The following is a 14,223-nucleotide window of genomic DNA, read 5'->3' as shown; positions in this document are numbered from 1 at the left end:
ACATATGATCGGACAGGGAACCAAAAATGGTGTGGCAATTCACTTCGGCAAGAACAGCAGATGAAATGGCCTGAGTAAGACGAGACGCTTGAGGGAGTTCACCTCCAGTCACACTTAGCATCCTCTGGAAACACCTCTCTGTTGTTTTACAGACTTTCACCACGTCTGGAGAAGGCCTCACTAGACCACCTCTGTTCTTCTTTTCCAGCAAGCTGCCGACCATCACTTCTCCAGTGGTTAACGAAGCAATACACTCTTCGCAAGAGAGATGTTTTTCAGTCATCTTCACAACATATCCAGCAACATAACCTATCACGGAGTTCTTGTACTCTGAAAGTGTAGAAACATTCGGCACATCCGCATAATCATGATCTGTCATTGCTGGGCTCCTCAAAGTCAAGTCATACTTCCTCATCAGAAGCATGTCATCATCATTGTTAACATCAGCAGCTGTTGTTATTGCACTGGAAACATTAAGTATGCTTGTCTTGTCTTGTGCTAGGCAGTTGTCCCTCCTCATCTTTACGAGCCATTCTTTCTGAAGGGTTGAACCATCCTTGGGAAATCTATATTCAAAAGAAAAGACAAAATTTGTGAGCCCCCTTGGGTCTTTGCCCCCCCCCCCCCAACCAAAACTGCTTCCTACGCGCCTGCCCCCCACATGTTTTCTACACTCTATATACGGTACAGTGTCCGAAAATTCAATCACTAGACCATACTCTAGCCCCCAATATTTTTTGCTTGGCGACATTGTACACACAGCAAGGGAAATACTTTATCAAGCTTTATTTCCTTTATCAGTTAAACTCGTAATGTTATCTTGGCTCTCACCCTACATTATGATTAACTAGGGCAAATGGGCACAGATTGCACTCACTCACGCGTTACACCAATATTTTCCACAAAGTAACAATTACTAACGATAAAGAAAGCGATTACAAAATACAACCCTATTAGTCTAATTAGACGACAAATGTTAACCTAGATCCTTGATAACTGAACATGTTTATGCATCTCCTAACAGCCCAAAATTGTGTGTGGCTCAACAAAATTGGGAGAGAAGAGATTAAGAGCTAGAGTCCTTAAGTTCAAGCAAAGGCACGGCCTTTGGTTCAAGTCAAAATGCACTGACAAATCCGCAAACACACACACACACACAAACACACACAAACTAACAGATGGGACTACATAAACGAAAAACTACATCTGTGCATAACATGAAAGTTTAACTAGAGTTTGGCGAGTAAACTCTTCATAATTAAGAAAAATAAATTACTTACCTGTGGAATGTTTTCCCAGAACCTTTCACAAGTCGATTTGTACAGTTTATTGCAGCACAAGAAGGCATATTGCTGATATTTGTTGAACATTCACACTGCTCATGTTAACAATAGGCCTATCTGTACGCAGAAAGCGGAGGTGTCTTGCGCTAACTAAAATGGCTGCCGCGTTGCGGCGGAGGGGCCACACAGCGGCTTGCATAGTTCTTCTACGTCTATTTGAGTTCTGTGATTTCAATCTGTTGGTTATTCGGGATAATCAACAATTCACGGAGCTTTTTGTTGGGGCCTCGTTGGATGAAGATCTTCAGAAGGTAATTTATTACACGAATAGTAAACCTGTGGTGGAGTTTATAATAGTTTACCTTCGATCATCTTATGTTTAACGCTAGATTATGTCCACCGTTATTACCAGGTGTTGTACAAATCGTGATTAATGAATGATTGTGTCGGTTGAGAATCTCACGGACGGTAATTCATATTTTACTAGCCGAAACCCGTGGAACATCCACGGAAGGGAGGATGTGGTGTATGGATAGAGTGTACCATTATGGATGGCATAGGGGAAGGGGAGCGCTCATGGGATCTTCTTCTTCCGTTAAGCTCCAATTTTTTATCTTTAAGTTAAGTCCAATCAGTCCTCTCTGCTCGAAGTGCTCAGGCCATGCCTTCCCGCTCTCATACTTTTATTTCCGTTCGGTGCAGAAAGAGATTGACATATCGTTCGTCTGTTTCAGCTTGTTATCTTTAAGCTTCCTTACGTCTCGCCACCTGCTACACCTCTCTGAGTTACGAGGATTTATGCAACGCACCCCGAGTATCGCAACGTCACTCCATTTAACTTTATTAAAATGACGATAAAGACGTGAAACCCGTGGAACATCCACGGAAGGGAGGATGTGGTGTATGGATAGAGTGTACCATTATGGATGGCATAGGGGAGCGCTCATGGGATCTTCTTCTTTGCAACGCACCCCGAGTATCGCAACGTCACTCCATTTAACTTTATTAAAATGACGATAAAGACGTTTCCTTATATATCCGAATTTAAAATGTTCAAGGGAATAAAAAGACCATTTGGTTTCACACCACCCATGTTCACACCACTCGACTGTCCAATCAGCGGACGGCTCGCATTGCCTTCGCCCAGCAGATGCCAATACGATGGTGTCGTAAGCTAAAATAAAGATGGATTCTTCTTCATCACATCGCATCGCATTCTCTTCCTGTGAAACTGTTTCATAGAACTGTGTCGTTTATGTATATTTTCATTTTATTACATTCACGTAGTTTCACATTCTTGACTTCGTGGAGCTTCAATCTTTTGTGGTTCAAAAAAATAAAATAAAGATGGATTCTTCTTCATCGCATCGCATCGCATCGCATTCTCTTCCTGTGAAACTGTTTCATAGAACTGTGTCGTTTATGTACATTTTTAGCCGCGTCGCAGACGCTGCTCATAGAGTGCCCTCTGCTGTTGTTGTTACCACTGCTTCTTCTTCTTCTTCTTGTTCTTACAGAGAAGACAAAACCTCAAAGCTCCACCCATTCTGGGAACCATAGCTCCACCCATTTTGGGAGAAGCTTCATATAAACAAATATCCACCATTTTATTAACTCGCATAGCTTTGAGGCCTGTTTTGTAGGCCCGTGGTGTCTTCCTCTCTCACACAGTTTTCTTTCAAATCAAATTCGATATATCATTTCATTTTTCACAGTCGCTAACATAGTTTGACTCGGTTGAAAAAAAACGGGAAGAAAATCCGATGAAAGTTGCCCTTTATAGAACGAAATGAATTCTCAAAGGCCTGTAACTTCAAGTCCATTGAGATTTTTTTTTTTTTAAATCGCGGCATGTTCAGTCATACACCGCCCGAAATAACAGACGGGAAAATGCCGAGATATATTAAAAATTCGTCCATTTGATGACAATCGTCACGATGAAATATTTAATTTATACGTCGTCACAATAATGTGGAGAGAGGAGCATAGCTTCGTTCACGTGTCGCCACATACGGGAAATTGCCGAGATATATATATTTTTTACATCGCGGCATGGTCAGTCATACACCGCCTGAAATAACAGACGGGAAAATGCCGAGATATATTAAAAATTCGTCGCCACACACGGGAAATTGCCGAGATATATTTTCACTTTGCACAAAAATAACATCAAGTAATCGAATCAATAGGAATGTCCTGTGCTTATAACATCGACGTTATAGGCACAGCTGCATCTAGGCATTGTGTAACATCGACGCGACTTTTGTTTTAATTAAAACTTTTTGTACTTGTTGCACTTATTTTATTACATTCACGTAGTTTCACATTCTCGACTTCGTGGAGCTTCAATCTTTTGTGGTTCAAAAAAATAAAATAAAGATGGATTCTTCTTCATCGCATCGCATTCTCTTCCTGTGAAACTGTTTCTCCATTTAACGTTTCCAAAATCAAAACTTCAAAAACTTCTTCACTTCGATTCGAATGATGATAAAGACGTTTCCTTATATATCCTAATTTAAAATGTTCAAGGGAATAAAAAGACGATTTGGTTCACACCACTCGACTGTCCAATCAGCGGACGGCTCGCATCGCCTTCGCCCAGCAGACGCCAATACGATGGTGTCGTAAGATGGTGTCGTATCGGCCGATAATCGGATGCTTTTGGGTCCCAAAGTCGGCGAATTCAGATTTTTCGAGTATGGCTGTACGTGATAAACAAAGAGCGCGGTTCGTAGATGGAAAATGCATTAGTGCCGTGGGCATGGGGTCACTGGGTGCGGCGTAAAAGGGATAACAAAGTCGAGTCCTTACGGTATTATTATATAGATTGAGTATTAAATGTTCTAAAGATTCGAATGTGAACAATGGTAAACGGTAGTGAGTCAAACAGGTATGTAATAAAGAGTAGCGAGTCGAACAGGTATGTGATAAAGGGTAGCAAGTCGAACAGGTATGTGATAAAGGGTAGCAAGTCTAACAGGTATGTGATAAAGGGTAGCAAGTCGAACAGGTATGTGATAAAGGGTAGCAAGTCGAACAGGTATGTGATAAAGGGTAGCAAGTCGAACAGGTATGTGATAAAGGGTAGCAAGTCGAACAGGTATGTGATAAAGGGTAGCAAGTCGAACAGGTATGTGATAAAGGGTAGCAAGTCGAACAGGTATGTGATAAAGGGTAGCAAGTCGAACAGGTATGTGATAAAGGGTAGCAAGTCGAACAGGTATGTGATATTAAAAGGGTAGCAAGTCGAACAGGTATGTGATAAAGGGTAGCAAGTCGAACAGGTATGTGATAAAGGGTAGCAAGTCGAACAGGCAGAGTCGGCGTCAGAAGAAATCTAATCGGGGGGCATTAGGGTAACCACCGGGGGGGCACAAACTGCTGTTCGAGAACTCAATCTTTGATGTAAATGTTTGAAAATAAGAATTTGCCGTCAACAATCAACACACCAACCGTTACAATATAAAAACATGCTGCAAAGTCACACACACACACACACACACACACACACACACACACACACACACACACACACACACACACACACACACACACACACACACACACACACACACACACACACAATATAGCCTACGTGCAAGCCACGTCTCTTTCTCTCTTTGACTCTCACTATTTCACTCTTTCACTCACTGCACCATCATTTGAAATAGACTATATACTCCACTCTTACCGAATAAATGAAGACAGACGCAAAAATCATTCAACATTTTGCGTAATAATCATGAAAGCCAAGGCTGGCATCATAAAGTGAATTAAACGCATGGCTTACCTTCAGAAGAGCTACAGGCGGCGAGTGTTGGTGCTGAACCTCCTAAGAATGGTGTCCTTCCACTCAGTTGTGCATTTTCGGGTTAAGTCCCTCTCAAACGCTAGCTGAACCAACTGGGCCTTTCTCTTGTGGAGCATTGCGTGTCTGTGGTCCGAAAATACGTTTCTCAGAGTGGAGAATGAATTGTGGCACATTGCTGTGGAGGCGCCAAATGTTGAGGCATGTTTGAAAGCAGTCCGTACACTGGGCATTCCGATCAGAGGTGTGTGGTACTCCGAGAGGATGTGCTGTGTAGTCCAATCCCCCTCGATTGGCTGTGATTGCTTTTGTGAACTGGAAAACTGTTTAGCAACTTCGTACTCTGCCTCAATTATAGGCGATCGTGACAGGTCCATAATATGCTCACAGCCTTTACATCAAGAAATGCATCACTTTCTGGATTCAGTGCAACAAGTGTACGAGCCAAGTGTGAGTTCCGTTCGCTGAATCTGTGATCCATCTCTCCAAGCACTGAATCAATAGTGTTGTAGTAGAGTCTCTGAAGTTCTGTTTTTTCGTCATCATACTTGTGCCCTGTAGTTCCCATAACGACATACTCATCCATATTCGTGTTCGCTTTGCGTCTCCGTTTGGGGATCGCGGATCTCAGTGATGCGCTGGCAGCCGTGGCCATGTGCCACACCTTATTAAATTCCTCGTCAATGAGCAATGAGCAATGAGCATACCACTTCCTCAAATGTGACCTGATGCAAATATGACCAACAGGGTGTGTTTTTCTTTTCTTATTTTTGTTTTTATTTCATTTCATTTAGCGAAAAGATTTTCACTTTTAATATGATAAATATAAATTAATTAATAAAACGCAGTTTGGCATCAAAGGCTTGGCCTGCGGGTGGGGGTACAATAACTCATTTGGGGGGGTATGGCCCGTGAATGCCCCCCTATGTCGCCGACCCTGCCGGAACAGGTATGTGATAAAGGGTAGCGAGTCGAACAGGTACGTGATAAAGGGTAGCGAGTCGAATAGGTACGTGATAAAGGGTAGCGAGTCGAACAAGTATGTGATGAAGGGTAGCGAGTCGAACAGGTACGTGATAAAGGGTAGCGAGTCGAATAGGTACGTGATAAAGGGTAGCGAGTCGAACAGGTATGTGATAAAGGGTAGCGAGTCGAACAAGTATGTGATAAAGGGTAGCGAGTCGAACAGGTACGTGATAAAGGGTAGCGAGTCGAACAGGTACGTGATAAACGGTAGAGAGTCGAACAGGTACGTGATAAAGGGTAGCGAGTCGAACAAGTATGTGATGAAGGGTATCGAGTCGAACAGGTACGTGATAACGGGTAGCGAGTCGAACAGGTACGTGATAAAGGGTAGCGAGTCGAACAAGTGTGATAAAGGGTAGCGAGTCGAACAGGTACGTTATAAAGGGTAGCGAGTCGAACAGGTACGTGTAATGGTATTAGGCCTACATCAGTTGTGTGAAACCAGAAGTGCTTGCTCGCCTTTTGGAGGATGACGTTGGAGTTCCGGGTTTGGGCAGGCGGTGTGTGGTACGAGGTCGTCGACATGAACATGATTCCGGGTGCTGCCATAAATGATTGTTCTCTTTGACATCAGAACCTTACAGTACGTGATGAAGGGTAGAGTCGAGGGACGGGGCGCTTGGTCCGAGAGCTAGGTGGATTTTATTTGACATGGAAACTACAAAAGCTTTGTCATGCTGGTGTGGTACAGGTAGCTTACCTGACCCCAGAAAGCCAATTCTTAAGTGCAGCTAGCGGTGGGTGGGGTAGGGGGCGCCACTCAAAGTACCCCCCAGATTGGTTTTATTTGACATAGAGACTACAAGACCAACTCATATGGCAAGTGGTAGGGTGATCTCCACTGACTACAAATCTGCAACTTAAGAAGAAAATTTCTGGTGGGGAGGTCACTTAAGAACAACATTAATTAGTGCTAATTAGGCCTTTATTTGACATATAAGCTACAAAACTGAAATCACATACAACATGTAGAGAATGGTCCCCTCATCAATAAACAACAACTTAAGAACAGAATATGTGGTGGTAAGGTCACTTAAGAAGAGGTCAAAGGTCATGGAATAGGGGTTTCCAGCTCTTAATTACTGTTTGACTACAACATGCCACATGATACACACATGGCGTTGTCAATGAAACCTATATCAGTGGAGCCTGAAGTGAGATACATGAGAAGCAGAAATTTTTCCAATCTTACCACTTCCTTTGATTTCAATCAGCGAAAACATTTTAAAATGTACCTATTTGGCCCCCATGGCTATTTACACTGTTATTTGACATGTAAGCTACAAAACTGAAACCACATGGAAAATGTAGAGTACGGTCCCCTAATCAACGAGCACCACCTTAAGAATAAAATTTGTGCTTGGGAGGTCACTTAAGAACAGGTCAAAAATGCCAATTTTGACTGAATGACCTTTGAACTAGTTTTATCTGACATGTAAGCTACAAAACTGAAACCAGATTCAAAATGTATAGAGAATGGCCCCCTCATCAATAAACAACAAGTTAAGAAAAAAAATTGTGGTGCAGAGGTCACTTAAGAACAGGGTGTAGCGGTTACCGCTGGATGCACACAATCGCCTTGCACCGGCCAGAACACGGCCAGACGCGCCTCTCCAGGGCATGCCCGGACTCACTGTTCCCGGGCACGCCCGAACCTCCCGGGCACGCCCGGTCTCGTCTTTGCCGGGCATGCCCGCTCTCGCCTTTCCAGGGCTCGCCCAGAGCGTCCGGGCATGCCCGCTATCGCCTTTCCAGGGCTCGCCCAGAGCGTCCGGGCATGCCCGCTATCGCCTTTCCAGGGCTCGCCCAGAGCGTCCGGGCATGCCCGCTATCACCTTTCCAGTGCTCGTCCAGAGCGCCCGGGCACGCCCAGCCTCGACTTGCCAGGCCGCAGCCAAACACGCCCGGGCAGGTCCAGACTCGCCTTTCCAAGGCTCGCCCTTGATACCCGGGCATGCCCGGTATAGCTTTTGCCGGGCAAACTTCCCGACATAAATGTGTATATATATTGCTGCCCGATAAACGGGCTTGTCAGAATACCTGAGCTGTTTTGTTTCAATAAAGCAACTCGGACGAATTCCGTCTTTGGTCGCGTCAATTCTTTCGACTCGCGTTGGAGCGCAGTTCCTTCAAGGGCATTTAACCCTCTCAATCTGATTGGAAAGTTAAATGGCAACTACTGTACACTGTACATCGATAACACCTGGATAATTAAGTAGGCCTAAAACTCGAGCACAAAACACTCCTGCACAAGAACCAAACACTGAATGCATCCTTCGACGAATTCCTAGTGTTTAGAATGTTAGAAAACGTATTGGAAACTGTTTGCAGTGCCTTGTCCTCCTGTAAGTGTAACATACATTGTATCTGAGATTTGAAATTAAGAGTTACTGTTCGTCATCTTCATTGGATTGCAAAATGTCCTCATCAGAAGAGCAGGGTTCAAAGTTGTCATTATCCTCGGCATCAGTTTCAGTTTCTCCTTCATCAGGAACAAGAGATCCAGGTATCTGTGGTCCATCAAACCATATGACGTCGTAGGCTTGCCCTTGAACCTCCCAGCCATTTTCTGCAGTTGGCTGTTGACATATCATCTTTTTGTTGGCATCCGCCCACATTTTGGCAACAAATGATGCACGCTTGATTTGCTGGGAGACCTCGGCTTCACACGGTGGTATCATGGTTGCATCGATGCCCCGAAGGTTCTCAAGAGGATTCTTTGCTGTGGCCTTTGGTGCATATGTCTTCTGAAACACTTTATAGCGGTGTGCATTGAGTGAAAGTGCTTGAATTGGCTTGGCTCCATACATTCTTGCAGTGAAAGACATGATTACTTCCACTGAATCCAATCCCAAGTTGTCTGTTGCCATCTCTGCAAATGCGTCTTGAGCATCCTTATAACCCTCAAGAATTTTGAAGGGACGTTTCTTTCCTTTTTTGAAGAAGGCAGATGTGTAATCTGATCCCGTAAATGTATGGAAGCCAGCTAGTGCTTGACAGAGTGGGGTTTCCAAGACTTTGCTAATTGCAGTGATGTCTATGAATCGCCTGTCATTCGTTCCCGATGTCCCAACATCCATCCAAATATGTGCTTTGAACTGCCTGCAGTGATACAGCAGAATGACGGCGACATCTGTATCTGATGCCCTGACTGCTATGTTCTTCGCATTTTCCTTGTCAATGTGACTAACATGAGTGCAGATCAAGGTGTCAGCTTCTTCATGATTGGTTTTCAAGGTCTCTACTTCTTCCTTCATGACTTTCCCATCTTTCACGTAGAAAAGGTAGCATGCTCCAAGATACGAGAGATACACAAGTCGTCCTTGAATTATGTCTGCATATTGCTGGGCCTCCCATTCCATTGCCAGGAATTTTGGTAGCTGCTCTTTGAATGATCTTGACTTTAGACAATCCAAGATATTTCTCAGGCGGTGCTGTTCAGGTCCAGATATGGCGTATTCTTTCTTGTCTGTGTCATCCAGACCTCTTCTTGCTCTTTCACAGTCTTTTATTGATAGGACTGGATATGCGTCAAAGATGAGATGCACTCTTCCACGGGAGAGAGCGGTGACTTGTCTTAAAATGCCGGCTGCCAAGGCTCCATACGTTCCTGGAATGTGGGGTGGAAGAACATGTAGCAGGAACATACCATCAACCACATAGGCATCAACTGAGCTTGGTGTGACAGAGGGAACTTTGCTCTCTAACAGCTCCAGAAGGCCACTCTTTTCCGTCTTGACCATACAACCGTCTGTGCTGCACATGGACAGTGGAACCGGTGTCAGTGGATATGAAAAGATATGTTTCAAATCAAGTTTTCTCTGACAAGCAATGACAACCAGGCGTCCCATAAGGTCACGAGTGCACACAAGTGATGCAACACGTTTGTCTCTGTTACGCTTATTTACTGTGCCATTTTCCGTGAAGGTTCTGAGCTTCTCCCTTTTGATTGGCCGTTCAAACCGATTTGGATCTTCAATGCAGGCATCAACAAATTCGTTGTATCTGGCTTGTCCTTTCTCCCAGATGGCTAGCAAACATGTCTTGATGGAATCTGTTGCTGCCTTACCAGTGCTGATGTTGTACAGCCTATCCGATATTTCAGTGTACTTAAATGGATTGCATGAGTCTTTTATCTGGTTTACAACCTTATGCAAATCGCTTGTGTCCCTTCTGATGCGGGCTGGGCGGAGTTCAGCTGTGCTGTCTTCCGTTTGAGATAGTCCGGTCATTGCTAATGCCCTTGATATAATTGCTGCTCTGGTGGACTTGGTTAACATCCAGCGAAGACGTGCACTGAAGTTGTTTGTCATGGATGATATACCAGTCCGTCTGGATGCACAATCGGCATTTACTGTCTGTTCCAGTGTAAGATCTACTGGGCATCTACTGAATGCCTTGTCAGTCCTTTTAACCGTAAAGACACCGTTTTCCAAGATAGAACGAAGTCCTGGGTGAGTATTGTCCATGTTTACCAAGTCCAACTGAAACTTAGTGAGCCACCGTGAGTAATTGACATGGTTTGTGGCGAAGAACAAGTGTATGATTGGTGTTAGTGCATGAGTGAACAGGTCCACGTCGTTTGTTCGAATTGCTCGCTCCAGAAGGTGGAAGTCGTGGATAAAGTCGATGTAAATCATCCAGAATTGGGCAGTTGGTCCATGTGTCCCTGATCGGGTTTGGACAGCATACTCCTTGTATGACGTGACACATCTTGTGAACGCAGAAGATGATTCTATTTGTGTCCATGTCTCTTCATCCTGTTTTGTTTGTAACCTTGAAAGTAAATCTTCAACTTCATCATTGCCTTCAAATGTCTCAAGGAATGCTTGGAAGTGTATCAGTTCAAATGCCAAGGCCAGTATCGGGTGCAACCGTTTGCATCTGTTGAAGTGCTTGCCACTCAGAAAACCATTCAGGGATCCAGCAGCTAGGACATCTGTGTCTCGCAGCATTTCTGGGCCACCAGATGCATCGATCAGTTTCCCTAGGGCTTTAAAGAAAGCCATTTCTATGTGGAATGGACCAAGCATGATGAAGACCTTGTCGAACCTGGGCGACTCGGTAACCTGAATCTGCATGGCAGGTTTGGCAGCATTGAGGTCATAGGTTACAACACCATACTGCTGACCGCACTCTTGCGCACAATTCTGTGTGGTGATTAGGGTATCCTGTATAACATCAAGCGACGTTATCGGCTTGTTCAAGTTTTTCATATACAAGACATTTTGTTCTGGAGTTGTGTCTGGGCATATCAAAGCATTGAATCCTACCCACATGGGAATGTTAGCCATCTGCAAGGCATGACATATCATCCATGCAAGGTCCTTGTCTAGAGCTAGCTTCCGATTAGCAGGCCGGTTGTCAACATCGGTGGTTTCATAATCAAATGTGCCCATTCGGGGTTTTTTACGGCATGGCTCAAGGGGCTGTTCCCGAACATGCAGTTTTCTCTTTCTTGATACTTTTTCTGGCTGTGATGTTGTTGGCGCAACTTGATTAACGGGTCTGCTTGTCCCTACCACATCTTTATTTTGATACAAGATACCCATTGTATCGTGAAGAGTGTCGGCTCCTGACAATGTCTCAGACAGTTCATCAAAATTGTCGAACGCCAAACCAAACACCTGATCAAGAAGGGTTCCCTCCGGACAGGTCTGCTCCGTACTCTGAATGGCATCTCCTAAGGATGTCTCCAGTGTCTCAATGGTGTGGTAATTGACAACATGGCCAAATCTGTTCAACATTTCAATCAGCTTCCTGCTACCAGTCATAGACTTGATTGCCATTCCGAGAATTATCTGTTTGGCTGGTTTTACTTTCCTCCTTTGAGTAACGAATAAGGCATCCTGGCTTGAGGACAAGGCACGACGTTTGAGTTTTGGAGTGTACAAGTTTTGATTGGGGCCCCCGTACAAGACCTGAAAGAAATCTATCAACATATCTGGGACAGTAACTTCACCCTCATACAGGTTTTGCAGAGTGGGAGGTTCAGGTAGAGGTGTGATTTGTGCATGTTTGATTGCTTTACGCAAGAGTAAGGCAGCCTTATGAATGACAGCTTCAGGCGATGCTGCATAATGATAGGCTGTATGGATAAGGTGCTCACCTAAACCTGTGGGATAAACAATGGCCCCTGCCTTTCTAGCCCTATCTTTACACTCTACCCTAATTATGTCACCAAATTTATTCTGTAAGTTTGTTGCCAAATTTCTGGCTGTAGAAATTGGAGTCTCACCGGCGTCTTCACAAAGCTCTTGGTACCGAGTGAAGATGGATGTAAGAAGTTCAGGCCTTTTGCCAAATATAACTGATTTCTCGATGTAAGCATATAAACCTAACAAAGAAATGCTACCTGCAATAGCAGTAGGCCTATGGAGAGACTGTGCATTGGAAAGGTAAGTACTTCTGCAACTGTGATGGTACCGAACCTCTTTACATCGAAAGTCTACACCAGAGATCAGTCCAAGAAGGCTGTTGTCCTTTTTATCAGCTGCAGCAGTTTTTATTTTTATCTCAGCTTCGAGAGTTTCACATTCACCAAGATGTTCTTCTCTACCACCCTTCTTCTTCCTAGCTTTCTTGCAAAACAGGCAAATGCGTGGGAAAATACCCGAGGTAGACGTTGACGGGGCAAAATCACATGATGAACGCAGGGTCTTCTCACTTGATGCATGTGTCTGGGTTTTTTCTGTTGTATCATCACGTGGCACGGCAGTAAAGTTTTTGTAACAGTTCACGTGATAGCCATGGCTACTGTCGGATTCATCTGGCAGCGACTGAATTATCGTATAGTACTTGGATGTGACAAAATTTCGTTTTTGTCTCCTCCTTGCTGCTACATTGATGATGGATGACCAATGGTCTTCAGTGATGGGTGCGATGTTGCCAGTGGTCTCATCTGCTTTTCCCACATGGAGGATACACTTCCTGCCAGGGTCAGGCGCTACCCCGCTAGCATGCTCCATAATCAAGCATAGGCCTCACCTGAAATAAAAAAATGACATATGTTAGTGGGTTCGAAAATCAACAAAAGTTGGGGGCATGTTATTTCTTATGGAGAAAATGAAACATGGATCTCTGAAGGTTTTTGCATGTGTCGATTATAATGCTCCTATTATCAGATTGTGTGGAAATCAGAAACGCAAAACCTCTCTTTAAGGGCATTATAATGTAAATTAGATTAGGTATGTCGTTAATCGTTGACATGTCTGACAGGTCTAATAGTCCAAGATCTGGGTGGATTTTATTTGGCATGGAAACTACAAAAGCTTAGTCATGCTGGTGTAGTACAGCAGCTTACCTGACCCCAGAAAGCCAATTCTTAAGTGCAGCTAGCTGTGGGTGGGGTCCTTCAAATATTATTTCTCGGAATTTGGTGAATTATTTTCGAGTATGTTAGATGAGGAATCCTTGGAGTTTATAATTTACAGGAAATTGCTGGACAGGGAATTCCTCAAATATAATTTCTCGGAAATTGTTGAAGTATAGTTTGTACAGGCAATTCTAAGAAATTACTTGTAGTAATTTAGAAGAAATTTTACCTGTACTAATTTAGCAGAAATTGTTATAATAAATGTTACAGCTTTTACATTGTCTTCACAGTTTACAAGTTTCTCATGTAATTAAGTGCAGAAAACCCCTATTCCGTGACCTTTGACCTCTTCTTAAGTGACCTTACCACCACATATTCTGTTCTTAAGTTGTTGTTTATTGATGAGGGGACCATTCTCTACATGTTGTATGTGATTTCAGTTTTGTAGCTTATATGTCAAATAAAGGCCTAATTAGCACTAATTAATGTTGTTCTTAAGTGACCTCCCCACCAGAAATTTTCTTCTTAAGTTGCAGATTTGTAGTCGGTGGAGATCACCCTACCACTTGGCATATGAGTTGGTCTTGTAGTCTCTATGTCAAATAAAACCAATCTGGGGGGTAGTTTGAGTGGCGTCCCCTACCCCACCCACCGCTAGCTGCACTTAAGAATTGGCTTTCTGGGGTCAGGTAAGCTACCTGTACCACACCAGCATGACAAAGCTTTTGTAGTTTCCATGTCAAATAAAATCCACCTAGCTCTCGGACCAGCTGTTGCAGTCGTTGATGGTG

The 14,223-nt window shown here is 43.8% G+C and overlaps 1 protein-coding gene across 1 annotated transcript in view; it reads left to right on the top strand.

The window, feature by feature from the left end:
• The first annotated feature begins 1,511 nt into the window (after positions 1-1,511).
• LOC137421905 (tumor necrosis factor receptor superfamily member 1A) overlaps positions 1,512-14,223 on the top strand; it is a 110,086-nt gene continuing 97,374 nt past the window's right edge. Inside the window, exon 1 of the mRNA XM_078773111.1 lies at positions 1,512-1,594. The gene's annotated coding sequence lies outside the window, so the exon portion shown is untranslated. The remainder of the gene's footprint in view (positions 1,595-14,223) is intronic.

The sequence above is a fragment of the Myxine glutinosa genome, chromosome 2 (genome assembly GCF_964187855.1).
Source record: "Myxine glutinosa chromosome 2, kmMyxGlut1.1, whole genome shotgun sequence".
Classification (NCBI taxonomy): domain Eukaryota; kingdom Metazoa; phylum Chordata; class Myxini; order Myxiniformes; family Myxinidae; genus Myxine; species Myxine glutinosa.
The sequence above is the reverse complement of the archived record's forward strand: the minus strand, read 5'-3'. Positions and strand labels throughout refer to the sequence as shown.